Genomic DNA, 26,884 nt, shown 5'->3' with positions numbered 1-26,884 from the left:
GGTGAAGCAGGCAATGTGTAGATTGCATCCTGTTGTGACATCTAGCTGGATGGTGGCATGGAGAGCGGAGTAGGACAGAGGTGTCTGAGGGAACCCAGCAGAGGCTGTCAGAGACCTTTGTTCTGGAGGGAGCAATTTGTAATTTCTTTAGAGTAGCATCCCTGACCTGATGGGGAAACAAAAAACAAAACCCCCAAAACTGAGAGCTTTCAGACTACCACTCTTGCCTGAAAGGGGCGTATGGGTGTCTGTCAGAAAAGCCTCCGTCTCCAGTTGATTCCTTCTTTGTTCTGGAAATAAAGACTGTCCTTGCGAGCAGAGAGATTTGCAGTGAAGATCCTCGTCAGTCCCAGCTAGAGTTAACACAGAAGCTCCAAAACTGATTTGTTGTTCAGGTCAAAAGAGATCATATTATTTAAAAAAACATCCTTCCTACATGCTGTCCCATCCCATGCAGTACCACTCTTCAAAGGGCTTATTCTAAATAATCCATTCTGATAAGTCAACCCATTAAAGAAAAGACAATTAAAACAAAACTTTAATAGAATGACAGATAAATGTTGTGACAGATTAATACAAATTTTAAAACCTGAACATTATCCTCCAAGCGGGAAAAGCTTCTAAATTCAAATTCAAAACAAAACAGGGAAAAAAAAAAAGAAAAAAAAAAAAAAGAAAAAAGCAGAGAAAATCTCTGACTGCATTGCAGAGAATCATTTATTAGGTCTCTGTAAGTGATCATTTACATGAAACTTGCATTTAATCTAGTATTCAGCTCTTCCCTTTTATCTTCTGGCTGCATGTGTTTGTGGAGAACAGTGGTCCCTCATCCTGTCTCATCTCCCTTCCTGTACTGAACTGCTTTTGTTCACTTGGTACATATGTGGAGAGGGACATAAAGAAGAGAAGGGGATTTTGAATATTCCAGTTTCGTTTCTCTCTGATTCTGGCTTAGACCAAAAGCAGAAATTGTCAATTTCTGTTTTAAAGGTGAGCAGAATCTTTCAAAAACGTATAAATTCTCAGTTGTCTTCTTGTCAGTAGAGCCCTTTAGGGTCAAATCACAGGAGAAGAGCCTACAAGACACAGGATTACCTAGGGTAAACAGAAATATTATCTTCTTTACACTGTGCAGATATAACTTTTGGATGTTAGCAATGGCATGTGGGCTAAATACAGACATTATTTACATGTGCTGCTATTGCTAAAGCACCTAAGCCAGGTACTTCAGAATTAGCCCCACGTATCTGAATGTGTAGCAATCACCGAAGTCATTGCACTGTAAGCTCAGCTCAATATCCTGAATTTCTGCTTAAAACTGTTACACGCCTGGATTGAGATGTAAAGCCATCTCCTCGACCTGCTCTTAGGAGTGTCTTGCTCGGGGAAGTTGACATGACTTGAAATTCTCTCCCCTCTCACAAGAACGTGGCTCACGGCTTCTCCAGGCCACACTGACACCTCTTGACAAACGTGGGTTGCTGGCAGAGGTATAATACTGGCTTTGGAGATCTCCAAAAATCTGAGTGCTTCTCTCCTCATGTATCCCCCTGTGGTGTGTACCCAGCTGCCCTGCTAGTCTCCACCACTGATTTCTGTGAGTGACAAGCAAAGGCATTTCAAATTGAAAAGAGGTATTTAAATACTGTCAGGAACAACAGATAAAATGACCTCAAACAATCCCACATAAAGTCCTTTGTTATTTTCAAAGCGCTTTCCCAGCTTGACACCTTTGCTTTTTCATATCCAATATAAAATTCAAAATGTTTTATTCCAATGCAATCCATGAATATAAAATATAAATGTATCAAACCTCACACTGCCTTTCTTGTGCTACTGCTTTGAAAAGGGACCTGAAGTAAACTCAGCATAAAGATCAAGAAAATTATTGAGAAAATTCCACTTCTCAAACTTCTGTTCCCCTTTGTCTTGTTCTCATTTAGAACAACTTTTCTCAAGCAAGCGTGCATACAGCAGTAAGGAGCAGTGCGGATCCAGAAGGCTCTGTGGACTACAGCTGAGGACCGCCTAGGGGTAAGCTGACTGAGCTGTTTCAAGTATCACTAGCACTGGGGACCTACACAGACAAACTGTCTTTCCAATACCCTCCCAAAAGCCCCATCTCTCTGATACCTGCACTGCTCCTCCCCATGGCTGTGGCTACTTTCCTTTACATATCTTGTTACAATACAGCAGTTCTTGCCAACCTCTTGCCAAAGCCAGAGATTGCTCTTACACAGCCTCCCAAGGGGCATAACCTTTTCCACTTGCCTTTACACGTTCTAGGCTTTGCATTGCTCCAATATGACCCTCAAAACCAATTCCTCCTTTCTTTTTGCTATTGCCATTGCTTTGCATTATTTGTGTTGTTGCTGGAGAACTTACGTCCACATTATGCTGCCCTCCTCTCTGGTGAACGTGGCATCCCGCTGCCACTCGCTGTTTTACAAGGTTTCTTCTGCCCTGCTCAGTACGTAGGTGAGCACGAGAAACAGCACAATGATCTTCATGCTGTGCACAGCTCAGCACAAGTTGATGCTGTTTGTCAGGAGCAGGAAGGAGAGCTGGACTGAAGAAAAGCAGTCCCATTTCTCAGAAAAGCCTTTGAGTTTTAAGTTTGGAAAAATAGAAAGGTGCCAGTAAAGGAGGCAGGGGCTGGCAACGCCTCCTGACACCGTTTTTCTAGGATGCAGAAGGTCAGTAGAAATGGCCTGTTGTGGTACGATGCCTGAAAGGCTGATATCTAATTTCTGCTTTCTTTTCTGCTAATTGCTGTGATTAAATGACTTTGAAATTACCTCAGAGTAACTGAGTGCAGGTTTGGGGCCTTTGTGTACACAGAAATTGAAGTAAATCAGTTTAGAGATGTTTGGAATAGGCAGAGCTGGCAGCATGCAGCAGAGCACATAGCTGGGTGAATTTGCATCTTATTTAGTACGTCAAAAAAAAGTTTTAAGCTGTGACTTGGAGAAGTCAAGCCAGGAACAATAAGCTTGTCTAGAGAATTCTGGTATTAGAAACTGAAGGATATGGAACCCTGTCCAAGGTAAATACTGACGTGACTCAAGATGAACTAGTAAAACATTTAATGAAGCTGAAAATAAGGCATCTGGGATAGATGTTTATTGTTAAAAATGAAACATTTAGTAAAAGTAGCATAGTGATGATGGAGGTTATTCATAGGGAAGCCAAGCTGGAGAAACAGCATCTTCTGAAATAAACTGACTCAGGTTATTTGTGAAACATGGAAAAAATTAGAATTGTAACAGAGCTAAAAATGTAAGTGAATAGCAGATGGTCATTATGGACATTCAGAGTGGATTTTGGAGAATGAATCATACCCAGGGACAAATTACTCAGGTGTCCAGAATAACTCTATTGACTTTGACGGATTTCTCTGTATGTGCCTTTGTGTAATTGAGAGTTTACTCCCTTATGCTGTGTGAGGACTGAATATAAAGAGACTTTGAGAAAAAGTACTGACTTTCATTCCAGTATCATTCTCGTGATGATAGAGAATAAGTTGCATTAACTTCATGAGGCATTTCAGGAACATATTAGGAGCTTTTCCCTTTTGTGCAGTACGGAAAAAAAAAAAAAAAAGAAAAAAAAAAAGAAAAAAAAAACTTGCATGATGCTGTGAAAATAATCAGAAAAGCTCCATTAAACTGCAAACGGGAATAAACTGTGGTGCTGTATTAGAAGTCTTACTCACATGTAAGTCTATGGATTTATCAGAATGCTCTACTGTAAAATCCACTGAGCCAACATTACATTCACGTGTTTACTCATGGTATAGGTATCGAGGAAGAGATACCAAAAATTGAAATTGTTGGCTTAGGAGTGCTCTGTTAACCAACTTTATTTTACCTCAGAAATGCAAGGCTAATGCATCAGGACTGATTACATACAAAAGATATATTTGATCTGTTCACATGTAGCATGCCTATAGTTGTTGTGGTATTGCTATGTTTATATATATATATATATATTTATATATATATTATAAATAAATAAATATATATATATATAAAACAATGGAATAAACTATCCAGTGCTTATGCATATGCAGCTGTAGTCTCCCAGGTGGCTTTGAATTGCAATACAAGGACATCCATTGTCCCAGGCCAAAGGCACAGGATAATTCATATAGCTGATCATGTGGCAGAAGGAATGGAGGCAGGGCAGGAGGAGAAGCAGGGAGGGATGCCCAGGAAAGACAGTGACAAAGGTGTCACCATCACTTGGACTAGGTTTAGAAGATCTGCAAGACAACCCATCCACTTCCTTCATTTCCTATTTATTGAGAAGGTTTCCTTTGGCTTGTCTTGCTGTTACGGCCATGATCAAATCATAGTTGCTGGTAGGTCTTATTACTAACATAAACAAATGGCAGATCAGTTTGTTATTGTGCTAAGCTTCAAAGCTGAAGCTGATCTTAGAATCAGTAGGCTCTACCAGTATTGACATGCAATTGAAATACAAAGGGGGGATGTTGGTAATATGAAACATATGTTGCTTATGCAGATAACTGGGCATCACTTAAATGCTCTCTGCAAAGCACCTCAATATGTTGATCATCCAGCAACCTCAGCCAAAGTCACACTGGAGTCTCAGATTGTTTGAGATGTTACACAGCAGTGCAGTGACATCCAAAACTGTGCTTCTTCCCAGCTCTGCTTGTCCCAGAGGGGGATGTGGCAGATAGGTAGAATTACTGCTGGCTTTGCTCTCTGAAATTCATGTTCAGCAGAAGTCTACTCTGAGCAAAGCAAGAATGATTTTATTGATTTAAAAATAGTTTAAAAGCAAATAAGGACACAAACATTTTCTCAGTTTTGTGCTCATAAAAATATTATTTAATTAGGTCACTATCAGAAACGCAAAGCTGCTAACTAAATGATGTGTACAAAACCAGGTATGTACAATGCCTTAGTGGTGGGGTGAGATGTTTCACTCTGCCTCTTTACCTTTAAACGCCAACCAATATAATTTTTGTTTTTGTCATTGTAGCATTTGGCATTATTCCCATATGTACAGACTGCAACATCTGCGAGTCTTAAAAATTAATATAAAGTTCCATCATTGCATAAGCCTTGCTTATTTTAATGGTCCTAAACAAGCAACTTTGCTTTGATGTAAGCCAAGGTGCAGGCAGTCGATACAGCGCTCTACTTGTACCAAGCAAGCTGCTCGGTGGGGCTGGTGGTGTTCATGTCTGTGTTGTCGGTACCCACAGGGATGATGATTGCAGTGTAAGGTCATGCTCTTGAGGAACACAATGTGGACATGAGTTGCTATCACACAGAAACTTAATAGGTTACTCATAAGTGGAATTGTGGGTGATCAACGGCAAAGCAATTGCATTGATTTGAGGAGAGCTTATTTCTGTCACCTAGTGTCCGCAGATATCTAGCAGGAAGATTTTTACCTGGCTGACTTTGCTTCTGGAGGTTTTGTCATCATTACACAGTGACCACAAGGTGATGCAGAAGCAGGTTTTGGGGGGACAGTCGTGCAGGGGGTGAAAAAGCAGGCTGTAAATTCCCTGTCCCCACCCATTAGTCCAAGTCAATGCACTTTTGAGTGGTCTTGTTCACATTACAGGGTAGCTTGCCCTGTATGAAGGGAGAGAAACCTCATCTTCCAATTTACAAGTTACCATTGATTTTGTGTGCTTCTTTTGTGCCATGTGGCTGTAGTGTTAAAAAATGAAAGTTAAACATCGAAGACCTCTTTTAGTTGTGTCTAAAAATATGCTGGCTGCAGCGTGGGAGAATTCACTTGAGCTTGTATGAGAATTTGCCACAAGAAAGGGATTCCTGGAGCTGCATATTTATCTGTGGCCAGCTAGCATCCTCCCCTGGGCAGCTTGTTGTCACTGTAACATGTGCAGTGGAAGCAGAGGCTGTAGTGCAAGACTGCTTCCCAAGAGCAGCTGCACCTGAATTTGCAGAACTCACACTAGTTTTTGGTCCTATGTACTTTGCTTCGGGGTCTTTCTGTGAAGAGTAGGCATAGCATCGATACGGCTGTTGTTACAATCCTGGTACTTAAAAATGAGCTCAAACAAGAACACAAGTGCTGAGCCATGTGAGATGCAGCACAAGTAATCACTGCTGCTGTATTCCAAGGAGCAAATCACCCATCTTGTGTTCTTTTTTTGTTTTGTTTCTTTAATTCATGTATTTCTAGGCTTGGTGTGTGAGGTTTCATTTTCTTTCATTTGAAAGGTTTGAAAAGAACACCATCTGTGGCTGTGTACTTGACTTTGCATGTATCTTACTGAAAACCATAAAATGACCTAGGCATTATAGATTCAGATGTTTTACAAGTCTGGTTCAGCATTTCCAGATTTATTGAAATAATGGTCCCCTGATTGTTTTTCTAAAGGTAGGCAATGTAGAAAAAGCTGTGAGCAATACCATCAAACCTTGCTGTTGCCAAGCATGTGGCAAGCAGTTTTAGAAATGATTCCGTCTTTCCTACGTGTTTATAAAGCCTTAGAGAATTTTCTGACTGTAGCACATTTCAGCATAAGGGAAACAAAAAAAAAAAAAATCAGTCCCTATATTTCATGTGTTCAGTAGCGGAGGACTGAAGAAGCACAAGACAGGTGCTTTTTGGAAAAGAATGAAAGATTTGAGGAGCTGATTCATGGTGGAGTAGCATGCTTTTAGCTGGGAAGGTTTATTGTAGCTGAACCTCCTGCCATCCCTCTAGCCGATATCTTAGATGAATCAGCAACTTGCTATTTTTATCTCAGCTGTACCGATAGAGTTTATAATATTGTTCTGTCAGAGCTATTTATACATCGTCACATGCCTGACTACTCCAGGCTGCGTTGGTGGGTTATTTTTTTTTTTTTTCCTTCTGTCTTAGATGATGACATCATGAAGTAGGCATTTGTACTGAACGAAAAAGCTTTCATCAGAACAGCAACAATTAAAGCAGAGTACAACGCCAGGAGCCACTGAAATACAGAGATAAGCTCCCCAGTTTTAAGTCTTCTCTAAGACAGGTCTTTTGGTGCTTCAGTAGCTGGTCCCCCGAGGAATGGCTTGTTGCGAAGTCCTACAGCTGTCAGTGACAAACCTATCCTTTGAGACAGGGGCTTGTAGGGAGCAGTGTGCTCTGAGGTCTGGGACCACTCTGCACAGAGAATTTGCTAATGGGGTAATTATTCAAGGGGAGGGGGAAAGAAAAGAAAAGAAAAAAAAACAGAAGGCTCCTCCAAGAAGGTTTCTTGTTGAACCTATTCTGTATCTCAGTCATCCAAAAACAGAGCGCCAAAGTTTTTCTTCTCTAATCTTCTGCTTCTGGATGATACTCATCCACCTTAAATATTTTTGCCATATTGTGAAGTTTTAACAACCAGTCTGTATGGGCTTGGCCAGCTTGGAAGCCTGCAGCCTTGGCATGTGTGTTGTTCTGAAGCCAGAGAGCTGAAGCCCATTGTAGTATGAAGCAATGGAAGATCTACAAGTGATTTGCAAAGGAAGAATTTGACGTCCTCAGTTGAGGACATGTTTGTTTTGTAGTGTTCCAGTGAGCCTGAAATTCTTTGCTCTGTCCCTATTCCCCAGTTCATCAAATGCATTTCCAGCTGTTTATCCTCATTCCATAAGGCCAGCAACATGTCAACATCAACAGCTGCGTTCTGATCTGCTACTTGTGTTTGAGCTCTTGGAGGTTTAACAGCTGAAACTTTAAATCAGTGCAGTTCAAGCAAAACATATACAGCTTCTTCCTAGAAGCTGTTCCTCGGGAGCTCCATATGTCCTCCAGCCAAGCCATGACAGACATATCGCTGGGTCACAGATGGAGGCAAAGGGAAGAGTTACCCCCCACGCTCTGCCCGTGCTTGCAATACGATCATGCTAACCAGGCAATTTATTTCAAAAGTACTCATCGATTGGACACAATTGCTTGTTACCCCAGAGGTAGAGCTAGAACATAATGCTGTGGTTATCAATCTTCTTGATCTGCAGACCTCATTGGAAAATGGAGGCTTAGACCCATGTGTGGAAAGCCTAGGCCTGCTGTCAGCAAGGCTGTGTTTTTCTCAGATGGCCTTCACAGCTTCTCCAGCTGCTCCACAGCCACTCAGGGATCTGCCTTGCCCAGGCAGGAGAGCACTGCTCTAGCTCTGGAGAAAACTGGCCAAGCTGTCTTTTCATAGCCAGAGTGGCCACTGCTAGGTTGGGCATGGCCCTTCCAAGTGTTCTGCCGTTTTTAAGCTCCCCTTGAATGTTTTCTTTCCAAAGCCTCCTTCGAAAGTTAGGCTCTGCAGAAAACATGTCAGCATCTGATAAAGGCTCAAAACAGAAACAGAGTGGTATAAATAGAAATTAAGTAAATTAGGAAGAGGTGCCAAAGCAGCAAAATTCTAATGATAGTGGCTGTGTGTGCGTGAGTAGCGCAGCTTCCAGCACGCACCAGAGTGCCAGGCTGCCAGTCAGTATTCTTAGAAACATATGCATCTGCTGTGTCACTGGCACTGCCTGCTCAGCCTTGGACAGGCTTTTGCATCTTCTCACAGACTCTCTAGAAAGCTTTGGTTCATGCAGAGATTTTGTGCCAGAGCCTCACGCGATGCCTAACCAAGCCAGTAGCAGCCTCTCTGTGCCTGGATATTTTTTTTTCCATTCTTGGTAAACTGTGCTTGTGCCAGCTGGTGAGTGCAAAGAGCCATACCCTCCCACCAGCCAGAGTTTGTGGAAATTGCAGTCTACCTGTGTTGTCAGTTCAGCCACGATACTGTGTTTTATTTCCCTCCTGAACCAGATAAAACGTGAGCCAGATTCCCAGCTGGTAAAAATCAACATGAATACGGTGAAGTAATTTGTACCACCTGATGGTCTTTGTTATAGCCAGAGCTGGAGAGACAAAGCATATCAGTTGCTGCCTATTCATTATTGATGCCATTTTTCCATAGGGTCATTGATCACAGGTGAACAGGAAATCAGTGGGTGAGAGCCATTCCCTGTAAGCAGCATTACAGCAGTGGTCTTTGGGTTGAGATCTTCCAGAAATGGCGTTTTCCAAACTGTGTGTGGTGCTGCCTCTCCTCAGGTAGGCCAGAGCCCCTTGGTCTGGCTCCAGCCCTTGGCTTTTCCAGGGAGGGCAGCTTGCAGCCAGCAAGGGGGCAGCTCATTCCCCCCAGAGCTATGCTGGAGGTCACCCATTCCAGCCTTCTGTGGGTCTAGCTTTTTACCTCCCATTCTCTTTATCCTGCACGTTAGAACCTGCTTAGTTTGAAAACTACCAACACTGTAGAAGATCTCTGGGAGGAGAAGAGGGTATGGAGTCAGGGGAAGCGGGCTGAAACAACACGTCACTCCTGGGCTGCACACCTGTGTATTTTGGCTTACATGGATATTGAATTGAGCACCCGTGCTTTTGAGGGAGGAAAGCTAGAAAGGGAGATTTAATAGGCCTTAATGTGATGCTGCCTTGCTTGAGTTTGTCCTGATGCAGATCACCTCATCCTGAACATTTGTTGCCCTCTGCTGCGTGCTGATGCTCCTCCTTTGCCAGCTTGGCTTGTGGGTATGTGGCAGGGGACTGAGAGGCAAGGGAGAGATAATAGTGGCTGTTCTCTGAAGAGCTGCTGGTCTCCTGAAGTGCAGGGGAACTGCCAAGTATGAGCACTGTTTTAGGAAAAGGTAACATCTCCTGTTAGACCAACCAATGCACTCAGAGGGGAGAAAAAAAAAAAAAAAAAGGCAGGCAAGCTTTTGGGCACATGGTTCTGTGTAATTAAAAGGAGCACACTGAATGAATGGGCCTGGAGTAAGGGAAGCAAAAATAGAAACAGCCATCTGTCAATACATTACTGGATGGCTAATTGGGAAGCCTCAGGTCTCAACCACTAAATGTCCTGCTTCATTTCTTTACAAAATAGAGATAGCAATAGAAACCTCCTTGGGGACTGGGCACAGCTCAGCGCAATGGGAGCGACTGTGTGCTCCCCCAAATGTGTTTCAGAGGCAGGTGTGCTGCTGCTGCGTGTACAAGGAGATATTTCTGTCCTGAGGACCACCATCCTCTCATGGTCAGACAAACAGAAAAGTCCCCGTGGCAGGGAAAAGACATGGGGCAGATCCGTATGGGTTGTCTCAACCTGCATGGGCAGGAGAGCCCAGCTGCAAAGTCTACAGTAGAGACAGAGATGAGGCAGGCGAGCTGGGAACGTTAGATTTGTCAAGATGAGATCCTTACGTTACTTTGGGATGCTACCTCTACAAACCCTACTTGAACATTATAAATGTATATGTAACATGTACTTACTGCTTGAATTTCGTAGTCACCACACACATTGGAAACATCTTTAATGCCATGCTGTAGACAGGAGTTAGTCCAAATTAAAGGCAGGAAATTCCAAGTTAGTGTTCTTGTGGAAACTGTGACAGCTGAATTATATGGGCTTGTTAAGGAACTAAAGATAACCCCATTCAGAGTAGATAAAACCATTATGTATGAGCAAGGAAACTGAATTACAATTGTAGTGGGAGCAATAAGTCTAAGTATCTTGACTGTTGTGTGCAGTAAATGGGAACTCCACCATGCTGTTTTATTAGTTTGGCACTTCTTATTTAGGGACAAATGTTGAAACTCTTCACCTTAAAACTCAAGTGAAGGTCATAAAGAGTTTTAAATCCAGAAGGATTCAGACGTGGTATTCCATGCCTGGTTCATACAAGTAGGATGAATTTGATTGATTTCTCTTGATTGTTTATTCTGTCGTGGTCTGTTGGCAGATGTAACTGTGGAAAGCATTATGAGTCATCCTCAGATTTGCCAGGAGCAGACTGTGCAACTTGTAAGCAAACACTAGAACTCATTTCTTGCTGATCGCAGCCTGTTCTTCTGGGACAAAAACCATGGCAGGATTCTGGAGAATGAAAGTCTGACGGTGTCTGTGGCACGGCCTCAAGGGTCAGGTCCCTCCTTCCCGCACCGCGTGCCTCTGCTCACAGACACACTCGCAGGCTGTGAGCAGCTTCCTGGCAGCTCTTGGGATGACCACGGGGATGAAGGCCCCCAATATGTCTGGCTGCCACCAGCCGTGCTGCACCCTTGCAGCTCCCAGGCAGTCAGCTCGGTGGAGGATCTTGGGGAGCACTTTGGGAGAAATGATGTTGGGGTATTGGCAGTGACCCAGTTCGTGGTGAGAAGGTGTGTGACACGGCTCCCCCAAGAAGGACTCTGTCAGCGTGCTACGGCACTGTTGAATCGGATATCCTGTCCTCCTTTCCTTTTAGCATTAAGGGAAGGCATAAGAAAGTTCGATTAAAAATGTGAGCATTTCAGGTGATCATTCTTCACCCACTGTTTGAAAAACAGCACCCCTGCAGCGGCTGCACTTGTGAGATCCAGAGGAGCAGTCGCGTGGTCAGGCTTTCTCTCTGGGCTGGGGCTGGCCTTTGGGCTCTGCCTCAGCTCTGGCAGAAAATGATGGCTGGATTTTCAAAGGTGGCTACGGGAGAAGTTTTTCTGCAATTTTATTGCAACATCCCTACCCTACCACTAGTTCTCCTCTCCCAAGACAGTAATCAATCTAAGATCGACATGGAAGTTGCGACATCTTGCTTCTGCTTTGCTTTGTTTTAATCAGGCTTGCTTGAAATGTCATATTTAAATGAGTAAGACTCTAGAAATCTCATCCGTAGACTGTCAGGCAGTAGCTGTGTGCAGAGCTTGGCACAAGGCACCTGGGACTACCTGAGATCTCTAATTGCCACCCATAAATATCAACATGTGTGGGGAAGGTGAATGCAAAGGACAGAAAATAGCCCTACTCTATGCTGTAGCATGATTCATGCTTTTAAGATCAAGATTAAAAGTCTCTGTTAGATTTCAAACTATGATTTTATTTTCATTTACATCAAAGGATTTAAGAGCCTTCAAAAGCCAGCGTTTTTAAAAATAACTTAAAACATACTGTCTGGCAATGTGCGTCTCGCTTAGCACAGAAGCAGCCAGGCTCTCCTCGTATAAAGCAAATAACTGAAAAATCAGAATTAAAGAAATGCCTTGTCCTGAATTTAACTCTGACAGCTTGCATCGCATTGTTTCAGGAAAAAGACTTTATGAAACACATGCCCTTGCAGCCGGGCCGTAGCCTGAGGTGATAAGCCCTATGCATCAGCGAGAGCCGCGCGCCATAAAAGCTTGTGTGAGGGTTTGGAGCCTCGGTTAGAATTTCGGGGCTTGTTTGTATTTCAAAAGCAAAGCCACTGAGCTGCATCTTGAAAACCATATTCCAGTACAGGTTTCCTCAAAACACAGCCAAGGTTTGATCAAAAGGTTCTCAAGTCTGCGAGCCTTTTGACAAACCCGGTGAATGTTTACACTTGCAAAGTAAACCCCAAACCAAGGGAATTTGCATGGGCTTGCTACGGAGATTTTTTTTTCTTCTCCAGTTCTTGCCAAAATCCCATCTATGCCCTGGAATTGGGCTTTTGTGGCTGGCATTCTAGTATTTGTATTGATAACCTTGCCAGAGGCACAAAAAAATAAATACCTACACCCAAACAAAATATTTGGCTGTATTTGTAAAACCCCAAATAAAGAGCGAGCTTGTATTTGGGTTTAATCCTAGTGTCCATTCGCATAGATGGGACTGCACAGTATCCACTTGCCCAAAGAATGGGGCCAATCCTGCCTGCATGAAGAAACACTTATAATTAAAAAAAAAATATTTTTTTGTGGGGCCATAAACGCCTCAGGAGGTGCCTGCTCCCCCATCAGACAAAACTGGTGTTCCTTTCACCGATAGCCCTGCTGCCCCCACGGCAGGATGTCCCTTGCCCAAGGAGATGAAAGGCTCAGAGCACACCAGAGGTGCTGTTAATGTAGAAGGGCTGCCGGGAGTTGCATTTTTTAGCAGCTGAAAGTGACTGAATTTGGATGATTTCACGCTTTGGCCAGCCCTGCCTCGCCTGACCGAGGCGTAGCGGCTGCCAACAGAAAACATGAGCCCGGCACGCGAATATGGGCGAGCACATGCGGCGGGCTGATGGGAAGCGCTGCAAAAAACAACCGAAATGGCTTTTTTTCCCCTTTTTTTTGGGAGCGGGCCCGCCCCGCGCCTCCCGGCGCAGCGGGGCCCCCTGGTGGTGGCCGCGGCGGCGCTGCGCGGGAGCGCTGCCTTCGGGAATAGCCGCGCTGCGCAGCTTGCGTAACGCAGGGCCGTGAGGGGATGCGGAAGGGTCGCTACCGACGAAATATCGCGGCTGCCAAGGGCTGATTAGGCACAAAACCCGCAGCGTTATCGCCATCCATCACTGCCCGTCTGTTCAGGACCCCACTAAGAAGAGAGGCATCGAAGTTGTGTTGTGGTGGTCGTCGCTGTCGGGGGAATGAGGTGCCCGCAGTGAGGGCCGGGCAGCGGGGCCCGGCGCGGCCCGATAGAAGCCTGCCCAAAAAAACGGAACAGTCGTTTGAATGAATCACAAAACATATGTTATGTTTTGCTGTAAAAGCCATGAAGTTTATGCAGCGCTCTATTATGGTGACTGCTTGGCTTTTCATGCATTCCTAAATTACCATGTAATCTAAAACCTTGTTTTCAGCTGCTCTATATTGGAAAGTCCCTTGCAATAATCAGGATGATTACAGGCTAGTACAGAGAACAAAACTTGTTTGTATTATTGCAAATAAAAAGCCAGTTTATCAGAAATTTTACCTTTTCAAGGGAAAAATAAAGATAATCATAATAATAAACTTCTTTTTTTTTTTTTTTTTTTTTTTTTTTTCGCTTGCTGGAAATATTTTAGGCATGGAATTAATTTTGGCCACTCTGTGACTTAAAAACACATAGATACTTGGTGTAAAAATATGTTTCTTTCCTGTAGGGACTTGACTCTAATTGGTGTGCCAAAACTATCTCACAGAGATTTCATTGTCTTATCTACTTACATCATCTTAATGCGATTTTATTTTACTTTGTCAAAGTCATATTAATGTAAATGTGTTCTTGATAGCAAACAGAGTTCTTTTTTATGCTAAACAGGATTCAGCTGACTCTAATAAAACAGCTTGCAATCCATTAGGCTATAACTGTAATATAGTTATTTTGTTTCCCAAATAAAGACTGTGTCAGAGAGCTGTATAAGGATTTTTTTTTCTCTTGTTTTTCCACAATAATTGCTTGGGTGGGGTTACATTCTGATCTTTAAATGAATAGTATCGCTTGGAACAAACACTTCATATATCTTTTATCTTCCCCTTGCAATACAGTTCTGAGTTTTCTTTGAAAATGCAAAGCTACTTTTCCAGATAAGTCATCAAAATGTTTCCAAAGTATTTTAACTGCCAGATTAACTATATCTTGAATACAAAGATAGATGGCTTACATTCTTTATGCAGAAATCCTGCCAATGCATAGCAACTAGCAACAAATTAATTTCTTTTGCAACAGTGAAAAAAATCTGCTTTGCTATGCAAAGCTCAAAAAGGTAAATAGATATTTAAAAAGAAAATAAGGTTACTCATTCTGAAAGGGTAATCTGTAAGCAAAGAACAGAGGATTAAACATACACTTGCTCTCTTTACAGAATCTGTGTTCTAGCCTTCTCTTAATGTATTCAGCTAATTAAGGATTGCAGTGACCTTGTGGCAGATTTTGAAATCTAGGAAGTTATGTTTTATTTTTTTTTTTTTAATTTTTATTATTTTTTGTAATGCCGCCTCCCCCACAGAGCTTAATACAATCTGTTTCAGGTCAAAGTCTGTTTATGTCAGCAATGTTCGTACTACACAACTAAAATGTTTTAATGCATTTATCAACTGGAAAATATTGCAAACATTTCATTTCCTTTGATACAGACACAAAAAACCCTCTGCCTTCATTGCAAATTCTTGTTCATATGAATCACTCTGAGTAATATTTGCTTTAACTTTCGTGTGGTTCTACAAACAGTCTTTATATGGCTGGACTTCAAAGCTGGTAGAAATAAAGGTTAGAAATGTGATAGGAGTAATCTATTATTAGGCATGAAACATTAAACCACTTTTAGTTATAAGCCTTAAAACCTGAATAATCTGGGTTTTTAACTTGCTGCATATTTATTGTGTTTTCAGTTACTTCAGTCATTTAGCATGGAGGGACTGTTTTGAACAGAAATATTTTCCATAGGAATACGAACCACAATTGGGTTTAATTTTTCCTAATATTTAATTTAGAGAAACTGCAATATTGTAACAGGCTTCTCATATGTCAAAGCTGAAATAGTCTGCTTGGTGTTTCTTGCAGTGTAAAATTAATCTCTTACCAGCATGCTGACCCGAAAGGCAGGTTTTAGTAAAATAGGCATGGGGTAAAGGAAGGGGGGGATGGGAAAGAAAGATAAAATCTCGTTCTTCAAATAGCAGGGAGGAAAAAAATAACACAGAGGAATGTCACAGCCTGCCATTGACATCAAATGACAAAAAATGTCCCAAATGTGTGTGTGAGAGAAGTTTCTTTGACCAAAAAAAAAAAAAAAAAAAAAAGTATGAGCTTTATCCGTAGCTGCCTACATGGTAGGAATGTTAATTGTTAAAATCTGCACTGTGGCATTTCTTGTAAGCAAGAGAGTTGTAGTCGATGTGCATTCATGTTTGCCTCTTCCCTCCCCTTTGTATATTTACAGTACAAGGAATGTAGTAATGTTCTGAAAGGAGTCAGATGTCGCAGGCAGATCTCTATAGATTTGGGGAACTTTAAACTGCTCCACTGATAGGAGGGGGTAGGAACAAAACTCTGCATTGGTAACATTTTGTTCTTGATTAAGTTTGTGTACTAATACAGTAGATTAAAAATAAGTCCAACAGTCAAAAACACGTAACAGTTCAAGCCAAACAGGTCAGCCAGAAATAAACTATCATTTGAAATCCAGAATTTAAAATTCTCATGAGCCTGGGAAAACACAGGGGTACAGCCCGGGCCTGATCCTGGCCCCATCAGTGCCAAGGGGAATTTTACTATCAATAACATGAGAAAATCAACATTTCGCTGTTGATTTCAAACCTAAAAATTTTATTTTGTTTCCTTAGGTCCCACGATGCTGGCTTACTGTATCTGCTGGTGTGGGAGCTGCTCCATGCCGTGGAACAGGGAGATTCACTCGTCCCTTCCCATAAAGGTGCAGTGGGCTCTGCACCACAGTGATTCTTCCAGCCCAGAAGTAGGTCACCTCAGGTCTCCTCGCTACAGACGTCTCAGCCACATGAAAAGCAAACCCAAGACATCATGTGAAGCAGGTAATAGATTTAAAGTATGCATGTGGGGAAGGTGGTGTTCCCGGGGTCCCCCAGTTTCCCATCAGCACTGTGTGTTTTTGAGTAATTTGTTGGCTTCCTTCCCAGCGGTTGGCAGGACAGGCCCTGGGGAGGAACAGGGGAGGGGTCCCTTGGCCTTTCGGTCAACAGGCCAAGTCCCCCATGTGTAACAACCTCTGGAGAAGCCAAGCCAATTACCTTTGGCGTAGTGGTGGGACCCCACTCACTGGCGATTTGCACATTTGGGAGTGGAAAAATCTACCTGGCTATTTATATTTTGGTCGGTGAAAGAATCAGGCCACACCCACGTATCTCATTTGTATAAAAAAAAAAAAAAGCATCAACAGCATTGTCGTCTCCACCTTTCCTTCTCCCATGCTTCTCTGGTGCTCCTGGTCCTGAGCCAGCCTGGTTTAATAGGTTACACTGCAAACACTGGGACCGTGGTACTTTGCAAGGTTGCACATTCACAGGAAGCATATGTGCACAAAGCCGTAACAGTTGCAGACTAAGGAGCAATAGCCCTGGCAAGCAACTGCGAGAGATGTTAATATTGCTGGGGAAGGTGAAAACGTAATTGAAACCGTTTATTTTGGTGGCATGCGGGACTGAACAAGGCGATAGTTTCTGAGCAACAAATATCTGTAATTCGCTTTTCCTGGTCTTACAGACTTTTAATTTGCTCTACAAATTTGGTTAGTTGGAGAGCATGTAAACACCAAGAACAGTACATGGCAATCCATTAAACATTAACTTATTGTAGACTTAAAAAACAAAAAAAACACCACCCCACTCTTATGATATTAAAAACATAAGGCGAAAGAGATGCCAGGCTAGTGAATGAAGCCAGCTGACTGCTGAGAAGAGACGATGGTTTTGCTCTATAGCTTTGCCGTTTTCAGTAATCTGAGTCACTGAGATATTTTTAGGCACAGTAACAACTGCCATTGTCAAGTAATTTTTCACTTGATTTTTCCTCAAATAATGCTGTCCTCCTGGCCCCCAAATTCCTTTATTCAGCAAGGCAGAGTGCTGCCCTGCATGCCCTGAGGAGGAAGGGGAGCCATGGAGATCTCTGATGATTCGGACCACATGGTGGAACAAGATAGATCTCAGCATCAGGTTGGCAGGATATTTCCCTTTCTTCAAAGGTCTCCAGACCTCGCAAGCTTTTCTTTGATACCTTTCCAAATGGATTTATCAGCATTGGGGCATACATTTGTTTAGATTGTTCCTGTAGGGTGGGACTTTCAAAGGAGGAGAAGAGTGCCAAGTGCCAAACTCTCACCAAGTTCTCCATAAAGACTTCCTTAGTTTCCTTTGAAAATCCTAGCTCTGCTCGCCATCACTCTGCACATCTCTGCTGGAAGGGTGCCCATGGTACCCTGCACAATGTGGGCATAAGGGACACAGGAAAGATTGGGACATTTCAAAACACAGAAGGAGGAAGAACTGCCTCTAGACAGAGGAAATGCATGAAAGTGTGGAGGTTGGGTAGGAAACCAAGAGGGAAATGGAGACCAAATTCCCTAGGCCCATCGTGTTTCTTTTTCTTTTACACAAACAGACACACGCCTGTTTACTATTTTTCTTTGGTTTTCTGTTCTCAGTGCCTTTCTGTTGCATTTTCTCTGCGGTCATTTAGCCCTCTGCTGTCTTTTAGAACTACTATTGTGACACCTCGAGGTGCTGTAAATCCAGCAAAAAGGGAGCAGAGCATGGGTGGAATGAATCCGCTGGACAGCTGGTTGTTTTTTAGAGACCCAGGCTATGAGGGCAGAGCATTTAGGCACGGAGATGTTGGCTGGTTGCCAGGCATTGCCTGATTTTTCTGTTGCTTTACCTTGATTTCGGTGGCCGTCCCGTGCAGCTGTGTACTCCCAACACTGCTGAACATTGTCCTTTGGGTGTGTTCCTTCACCCTCGGAGATACCACCCGACAGCGTGGGGTCTTAACAGAGATGTGAGCGCACACTGTGTATTGAAAGCATGGACAGAATCTGGCCTCAACAGCAAACTTTTGCCCATGCTCTGAGTTTGAGGCACATTGGATCACCACATCTGGTGGTAACGGCCCTCCTCTGCGCTCCTGAAGAGAAAGTGGAGGCTATAGGGAGTTTAGAGATCTGGTAACTGGCCGTCCTATGCACTTCTCATAAAGTGGTAGCTAAGACCTCACTAATTTTAATGCACAGCCTCAGAAGTAAGGAAAAGTTCTACAGAGAGCTGTGTGGAAACATTGGTGCTGGGAGCTACCAAATAACAAGCTGATGGCCAAGCAAGGACTGCCAGAGCTGTTTGTTCTCTTGCCCTGGGGAAAAGGCCTGCTGAGGGCTGCTTGGAAAGGGTGTCAGCGAGGCATTTTTATTTTATGACTAAGTTGATACAGAGGCTACTTTGGATATTTTATAGGTGTGTTAATGATTTGTGAGCTAACAACAGGGTTTGTGCGTCCTCTAGTTTGTTTACAGACCGAGAAGATCCTTCTGAGTTCTCTAATAGGATATTTGTAGTCACGTACCTCGATGTTCTTTTGAAATGGTAGGTACCTAGCGATTGCTGGAAGCCGCCTCGTGCCTTAAATCTGATTAGTCCTTACTGCCTTGTGGTTACCAGATAGAATTTGAGATGTTAATTTTGCCCTCAGATCCCAATGGCTCGGAAGCAGTTCTCTTAAGGTTAGCTTCATGCCATGAGCTAAGTAAGCTTCAGTGCATCCCTTCTCATCCCATGTGCGTCCACAGCTTAGACGTTGGCTCCTAATTTAGTGAGGCTGGGCAGAGACCTGCTGCAACAACCGTGCCTGGTGCTTCTGAGGAGGGGCAAGGGCAGTGGCGTGCTGGGGCAGGGAGGACACGGGGGTCTGTGTCCCCCACGGAGAGTGAGGGGAGCAAAAGGGAGACTGTGAAGGGAGCTCTTTGAGAAAGACTGCGGTTTTCACCAGGGATGCTGGACAGGGCCAGCATCTGGCCTTGAGAGGTCCCCGGAACTCGGCACAGGATTTATTTTCCTGGAAGGGGCTTTGTCACTCCTGAAGTGTAAGCTCTGGGAAATCAGAGTTTCCCTGTGATTTATTTCAAACGTTCAGCTACCAAGAATAATAGATAGGGACCTCTCGTGTGTTTGGGAGATCTAATAAAACATGCAAGTCTATAAAGGTCTTTTGCCATGCACAATCAAATCAGCATTGCAAATCTATCTGAACATGGCACTCCAGCGCTGGTCTCCAGATTACATGTAGTGCATTTGGGGTTTGATGGTCTTCATTCAAAACGTTGGCTAAAATATTTTTATCTTTAGATTTATTTTTAGAGTTCATGGTTGAAAGATTTCAGCTCTGGGCAGTCCTTCCCGTGGCTTTTAGCAGCGACGCTTGCAGTTGTGTTTCACATAATTAAACAGCCAACAATACTTAATGAAGAAATAAATAACATCAATAAAGTAGTAAATAATTGTATGCGGGCAAACACCAAAGACATTATCCATCAGGCAACAGCTGTGAGCATTAGTTTTGATTAATCAATAATGTTATACAATAGGAGGAGGAATGCTGGCCAGGCCTCTGGGGGAATCACCTACGCTTTTCTAAACAGCAAGCTTTGTTATTTTAAGCAGAACTTTCAGCAGAATCCTTAATTAAATGTAACAGCCAAGAGCTCCTCCATCAGCGAGATGTCCCACTTTTCAAAGCACACCAAGCAGCAAGAGTTTAACCAGGACCGAATCAAGGCCTCGCCTTCTGTTTGGAAAGGTTTGTTGATATCTGCCTGTGTGGGAGGAGATGCTGGTGGGGTACCACTCTGATGGTACCACCGGCTTAGAGTGCTCTGGCTGGCTTTGAGCGAGCTGCCCAGTGCAGGAGCTTGCTTCTGCTGCTTGTGAAAAACTAGTGGGTGCTTGGTGCTTCTGCCTTCAGAAGGGCTTGGTATTCCTGCTCTGTATGCAGCTGACTGCTACGGAGCCCTTGTCTCGGGCTGTAAGGCTCCTGGAGCAAGGGGTACGTTCAAGATTTTCTTTCCCAATGTAGACAAGGTTGAAATTCTGCACCCATGCAGCTGCTCAATTGAAGCCAAGCGTGGGCAGGTTTCTTCTGAAGTCAGAGAAGTCTGGTTCATCTTTAAAAGTGCCTCCTGGATAGAGGAGCCCTAACAGTGCTTTCAGGAGGAATGGATGTCTTCCCAGGCACATTCCTCTTCCCGAGCCTCCTGCCACAAGCCCATTGATTTCTGCAGCACTGCAACCTCAGCGTGCAGCAGTGCTGAGTTTTGCTTTGAGTTTCCAATCCCATCGGTCGGTGTGACTGCTGGCTTTTTTTTTCCTTAACATATGAGGAGCTTAAAAGAATGCAAACCTTTCAGAAAGACTGATCAAGGCACTAGATCACAGCATAGATAATAGGCACAAGATTTTATAGCCCTTAACCCATTAAAAAGAAAAAGAAGAGAAGGGACAGGAAGGATTTCTGGTGTCAGGGACACGTTTCCGGAACCCCTGCTTACATCTTGATGGCTTTTTCCTTACAAAGCCGATCACCGACGACTTCTTGGCATCTGAATAAACAACAGAACCACGTCGCTTCCACTGTAAATCAAGGGATGGCAATACCTCTCCATGAGCAGAAACCAGAGCACAAACAGAAAGAGGAGAGCAAAGTGAAGGACCGTAGCTTGGTTTGAAAAAGTGAACAAAACAGATGTGCGACCCCAAATCTGAAGAGTTGTTTTAATTCTGTGCAATGGCAGATGCACCTACAACTTCCATGAGCAGGAGACACGTGGAATAGTTGATCTGGAAGTAGCAGCGTTTGTGAGAAGTAAGGAGAGGGAAAGCCTTCAACTGTTTGAGAAATGAAGGTACGCAGACAGCAATGGCAGAAGCGTCCGCTCCAATGAAAAACTGAAACACTTCACAAAGATTATTCGTGGAGCCTTTTTTTCAAAACCTTATCAGAGGGAGGAACAGGAAAAGAAATTTTTTGCATGATAATTGCTGATAATGCAACAAAACCCAAAGGGTTTCCTTACCCACTTCTAGACATGCCGGCACTAATAAACTTCTGCGATAACATTAATATTCCTGATAGTCTCTGAGGGCTCATTCTGCCAAACTGGAATCTCATTACAGTCTCCAAACCTGAAGTAAATTTGTGGGCGTTTAAAGGTGCAGCCTTTATATTGTGTTGTTACTGCCTGTTCGCAGCACTTCTGCTACTGCTGCTCATTATGGTTTCTTAGGTGTCCTACGGCGGAGGCTCAGAAGCCCAGGCACAAATCAAGGCTCCATCAGTCGTAGCTCCGTGCTGCAAACTGCAAGGAAAGCAGCCACCAGCGTCTTCGAGATCCCCACTGATCCAGCTGTGCTGAGCAGCCGCTGGTCTCCCAAGAATGTGCTTGTTTTGCTGCACAGGGATTGATTAGTAAAGGTGATTGTTCTGGAAAAATTAGCAAAGTTAGTATGGATAGCTTACGTGACCTGGTTTCAAAGCACATGGCCTCTCGGTATGGTAGCACTGCCTGCAGTTCTGGGGTTTGTCCTTTTGAATAAAAGTTTGTTCCCACACAAATAATACGAAGTGAAATTAAGGGAAAAGTACTCGTGGTTTCTCTTAAAGATCAGAAAAGATATGATTATGGGTCTCCTCTTTCACCAGTGAAATTTATTGGGCTGAATTATCTCAGCTTTGTGCAAAGCCCGTGTTTGGTTAAATGCCCTCCACGATATCTCTTGCACGTCCAGAGACACACTTTACACAGATACATTCCTCTGTGCACACCGAGGCTGTTGAGGATGAATCTAACATATTTCCTGCAAAACAAAATCTCAGTTCCATGTTTTTAAATAGTGAATGCAGTGTAGGTAACCTACCAAATCCGTGGCATTTCCTTTCCCTCTGAGACAGGAAAGCGTATCAGTATGCCAAGGGCAGGGTTTTTATGTTTGTTTGTTTTTTCTCCAAATTTTTGGACAAATTCTCTCAGAGCCCGCTGGCTTTAGGGACAGTATTTATGGCAGTTATTCATTTGTCCAAATGGATAATCTAAAAAAGTACACAGAAAGAGAAAGCTCTTGGTAAGGTATGGGTCCCTCTCCAGACAACCAGTGTATTAATAACAGACGATCTATATTGACAGGACTTCAGAATAAATTATTCTTTTTCTAGTTCCAACTCTAAGTACCTTTTTTTTTTTTGTTGTTGTTAATTGGAAGAAAGTCTCTGCAGAGCTTTATTTGCAAGCTATTGTCATATTTGGCATCTTGTGAATTGCATCAGATCAGAAGAGAAGCGGAAGGCATTCCGATAGTTCTCTGCAGTCCTGCTAAGCCTGTCCTGGTGTACCGAGGGTCCTGTATTTCTAGGTACAGCGAGGGTGGATCTCAGCAGGCCTTCTCTTTTCTTGCCTCTGTTTCTCATTGACTCTGCTCAAAGCACTCCCTTGCTTGCTTTTCTTTTCCATTAACTACTTTTCTAGCTACTCTTGTACAGGGTCCGACTGCTCTCCATAGTGCTCAGTGCCCAGCCCTGGGGCAGTAGCTGCCACCACGTACATAACTGCCCTCTGATTTCACTTACGTTCAGGGCTTGGATGCGAGATGTTTTCGAAGGAATGCAATTTTCAGAGCCCTTTTTTATTGAAAAGCCTAGGTAAAGCACCTCTCCAACTCATTATTCAAATGTGGCATATGTTTTCCCTTGAATTTTCAGCAGAACTCTTTCCACTGATTTCCAAAATAAATTAGACTTTGCATAATACTTTTTCTGTATTTAACATTGCCTTCTCAGTATTGCAGCCAAGGCTTCCTTTTAAAGGCATATGCCTGAGATTATGCAATCATAGTATTCTGGTTACCCAGAGCAATTAAAATAAATCAGACTAGGTATAATGAAGATGAGCCAAAGCATCTGTTTCTCAAGAGGATTTAAAAAAAAAAAAAAAATCTATCATCCCCAGGGGCTTGGATCCATTGTGGTTAGATCTCAGAGATTCTTGTACTTCAGAAACGTGGCCAGAGCTAACTTGAGCAAGAATAGGAGGTGCTGGGGATGAGGTAAAGAAAGACTCTCCGGTATGACAGATATCTCTGCTCCTTGGAAACAAGGGTTGGATAACCCGGTACATTTGGCAAGCCCGGACTTACAGATCGATTCCTTTTCCCTTCTAGTATGCTAGTTTGACGTGTTTACGTGCATCAGGAAAAGGAGGAATCATTTCTGCACCCTCTCCAGTGCTTATCAGACAAGTCTTGTGTTTAACATCCCTAGTTATGTCAGCCCAGCTGTAATGCCAGTTCATGGGAAGAAATTTCACAACGGGCAACAGAAATGTTCTGTACCGGCATCTGAACGTGGCTCCATCCTCTCACCCCGGCAGGTAATTTCTTCTCAAAATTAGTTTCAGGGAGACCTCTTGAGTCACGCTCAACAATTAGGATCTATATGGCCTTCTGGAGCAGGGTAGCTGTAGCATTAGTGGTTTTATGTGGGCAGCAAATTGTTTGCTGAGCTGCCTTGAGAATGTACTTAGGTAGCTACGGCTTGAAGACAGCGTAGCCGAAGGTTAAAAGTTGCTAAACTGTGCTAGGTGAATGAATCATAACTTTTATTGCATTTGTAACTCGGATGAAGGATGGAGTCATGGGAATAACTGTGTACAAGTGACTGCTAGAGCTTACAGGAAAATGTCTGCATGAAGAGGGACGAGGGAGGAAGTCCCGGTGCCTGGACAAACCAACCCTGCTTTCGTCAGCTGCTGGAGGAAGCCCCTTCCTTCCCTGTGTCGCTGCATTTCATGGGAGTGCTGTCAAAAAAGATCCCAGTAACCGTGAGGTCAGAAGTCCTCGCACAAACCAACTGGAAAGAATGGAAAACTGGAATCCCAAAACAGAAGAGCAAACGTTGCCCTAAGGATTTGGGCACGGGGCAATATATTCAGGGTTAATGAAGATGTGGAGTTCCCTGCTTTCAGATGAGGGCAGGGCAGGAAGAAAGGAAGTTTGGAGTTTGGCTGGTGCATCCCTTGCCCGGGAAACCGTGCCCTCCTTGCCTGGCTCCCTGGCCAGCACCGTCGGCTTCCTCAGAGGTAGCTGCCTGCCCTCCTCTGCGGCCCACCAAATTCATTAAATAAATAAAAAAAAAAAAAAAAGAAAAGAAAAAAAAGTTCAGGAAAAGATCTGTGCTGGCTAAGACCTGCTAAGTGGAAAGAGGTCAGCTTGTTTACTTAAATCCATTTAAATCTGGCACACTGAGAATAGCAACTTGCTTTGACCACTGGCTTGGGTAAATATGGCCTGGCATTCTTGAGACGATATTTACAACTGCAGCTATCCCCGTTGCGCAGGGATATATATACATATGGATATTTTCACTCAAAACAGTTGAGGTAAATTATTTGACAGGAGATGGATGTGAAATGGCTGGTGTGCGCATTTCCTGTGCAACATTTAGAAACTGAAGCACATCTGAAGCCCTAACAAACGATGTTCCTTTCTGAGCTTTATGATTAAAACCGAAATAGTTTGGTTGCATTTCGGATCAGTTCCACCGGAGAGATTTTACTCAGGATTTTGTGAAAAGGCAGCTATTTTTGGCAGATAAATTAGCATGTTTTCTGAGGTAATACAGGCAAGAAATGATAGCCTGGGATAGTTTGCTGGGCACTGAGGGTATTTCAGCTGCAAAATGACGATTCGGTTCTTCTGATTTGAGATGAAATGATCTTTGTGGCCTCAGCTCCGACTTTCTGTCAGAGCCGTCCACGCTAACGCCGCACATAGCAAGGCACAATTTTACATAAGTAGGAGACTGTGCTCTGAGCCAATGTACAAGTCATACCTGATTGAATATTGCCATTTCAGAGCCGCCGCCTAATCACATATTTCAGGCTGTGTGAACAAAATAATGTTGTTATAATTACACACACTGTTTGTGTGTATGCGCGCGCGTGTGTTATATATATGTAATGACATTAGGATGATAATATAGCTGTTTCTATTAGCTCTGTGGTATTAATAAGGTATGACAGAAAGTTATTTGATACCGGTTGCAATCCCACTTGCATTTTCATATTGCTCTCAGATGTAATTCAGGGACTTGATTTTTATGAGTTATGGCTCTGATGTCACTTGTATTTTTGCCTATAATAGGTCCCACCGGAACAAAATTCATCAGAGTCAATTAACAACATCTGAAAAGTGCATCTTGGTTAGTAACCGATCAGGCAGAACCTGTGTGGGCTCTGCTCTCGCTGACCCATCACCCCGTGCTGCTCCAAGAAAGCAGCTCCTCGGGCCCTAGGTAGCAGCCACCTCAGCTTACTGTTACCGGGAGAGCTAAGCAAACATTTTTGGGGCTGCCAAACCACCAGCTACTCCCATCCCAGAGCTTCAGAGCGACACGTGCCCCGTGCTACGGGGCTCCAAACGCTCTGTGAGCATCCGGGCATCCTCCCGGTTTCTGCACTGTGACCCGAGGAGTCCCACGGCGGCCAGCCCATCGCCGCCAAGCCGCTCAGTATTCGGGGTGATTGCTGTCAGCCAGCAGTCAGACTGCTGTCAGACCCCAGTTTGGGGTCTGCCTCACGGGAGCGCCTTGCAGTCCTGGAGGGCAGCTTACAGCGTGATGCCAGGATCATGGAAAAGCACAAGGTAAATAAAAATAACTCCAGATGCACGTATGTGCTTTAAAGGTCGCGATTTGAAAGCTGCTCTCACGTGGGGTTTTATTCTCGGATGGGTTGGGGGCTGTTGACTGGGGCTTGTGGATTTTTCGGAGGGGAGACAAACACTGTCTGCTTGTGTTTTCAGTGCTTCCAGCGAGTGATGCGAACGTCTGATCTAAAGAACTCCCCAAGTAAGGGACCCATCCCCAACCCGAGGGGAGTGAGCACCGGGCCTCACTCCCATCAACTTCAAAGGGCCCCGCGTCCCGCCCGGCTCACTGGCTTCGGGCAGGGGCCGGCGTCGCCCTCGCAGCTCCGCTGTGGCTCCGTCTGCCACCCCGAGCACGCTCCATAAAACTCCGCAGTGACTTAAAAGCCTGGAAGAGAAAAGCTCTGAGCAGAAAATAAATAAATGAAATAAAACAAAACAATGCTGGCCTCCCCAGCCCCCGCGCATGCAAACATGAGGTTTAAGATTGGATCATGGTTGGGTTTCATTCCAAGTATAAAAATGGGTTTAGAAGACTTCAGTTTAAATTGCTTCCTGTCTCCCAACATTCCTAACCACAAATATTTTTAATTGTACGGCACGAAAATAAAGTTATTTAATAAATTAACGCTTGAAATGCTTTTTGGTTCAACTTTGTTTATTAGGAGCAGCCTTATTTTAGCGTTCGTGTATTCATTTCCAGCTACTGCTCTGTCTGATCCCGATCTTATTTCCTTTGTAATCTATAGATCTTCTGTTGTTATCATTGCTATGTTTTATGGTTTTGCATTACTTTATTGACTCGGCACATACTGTAAGCTTTTTTTTTCTCCTCCCTCTGCTGAAAATAGCCTTTTATGAGAAGCTTAAGCAAAAGCCTGGAATGTCCAAAGGAGAGCACAGAAACATTACAACATTTTGCACATTTCTTTTGGCCAGAGAAAGTTACAAAATATTCATACGAAGAAAC

At 43.6% G+C, this 26,884-nt stretch overlaps 1 long non-coding RNA gene across 1 annotated transcript; it reads left to right on the top strand.

The window, feature by feature from the left end:
* Positions 1-1,986: 1,986 nt before the first annotated feature.
* Positions 1,987-25,519, top strand: LOC309880393. The gene is made up of 3 exons (XR_014317961.1): positions 1,987-2,034; positions 16,045-16,251; positions 25,411-25,519. It is a non-coding gene; the product is annotated as an uncharacterized lncRNA (long non-coding RNA).
* Positions 25,520-26,884: the final 1,365 nt, after the last annotated feature.

Source organism: Aythya marila, assembly GCF_965140915.1.
Source record: "Aythya marila genome assembly, chromosome: 7".
NCBI lineage: Eukaryota > Metazoa > Chordata > Aves > Anseriformes > Anatidae > Aythya > Aythya marila.
Note: the sequence above shows the minus strand (reverse complement) of the source record. Positions and strands in the feature narration are given on the sequence as shown.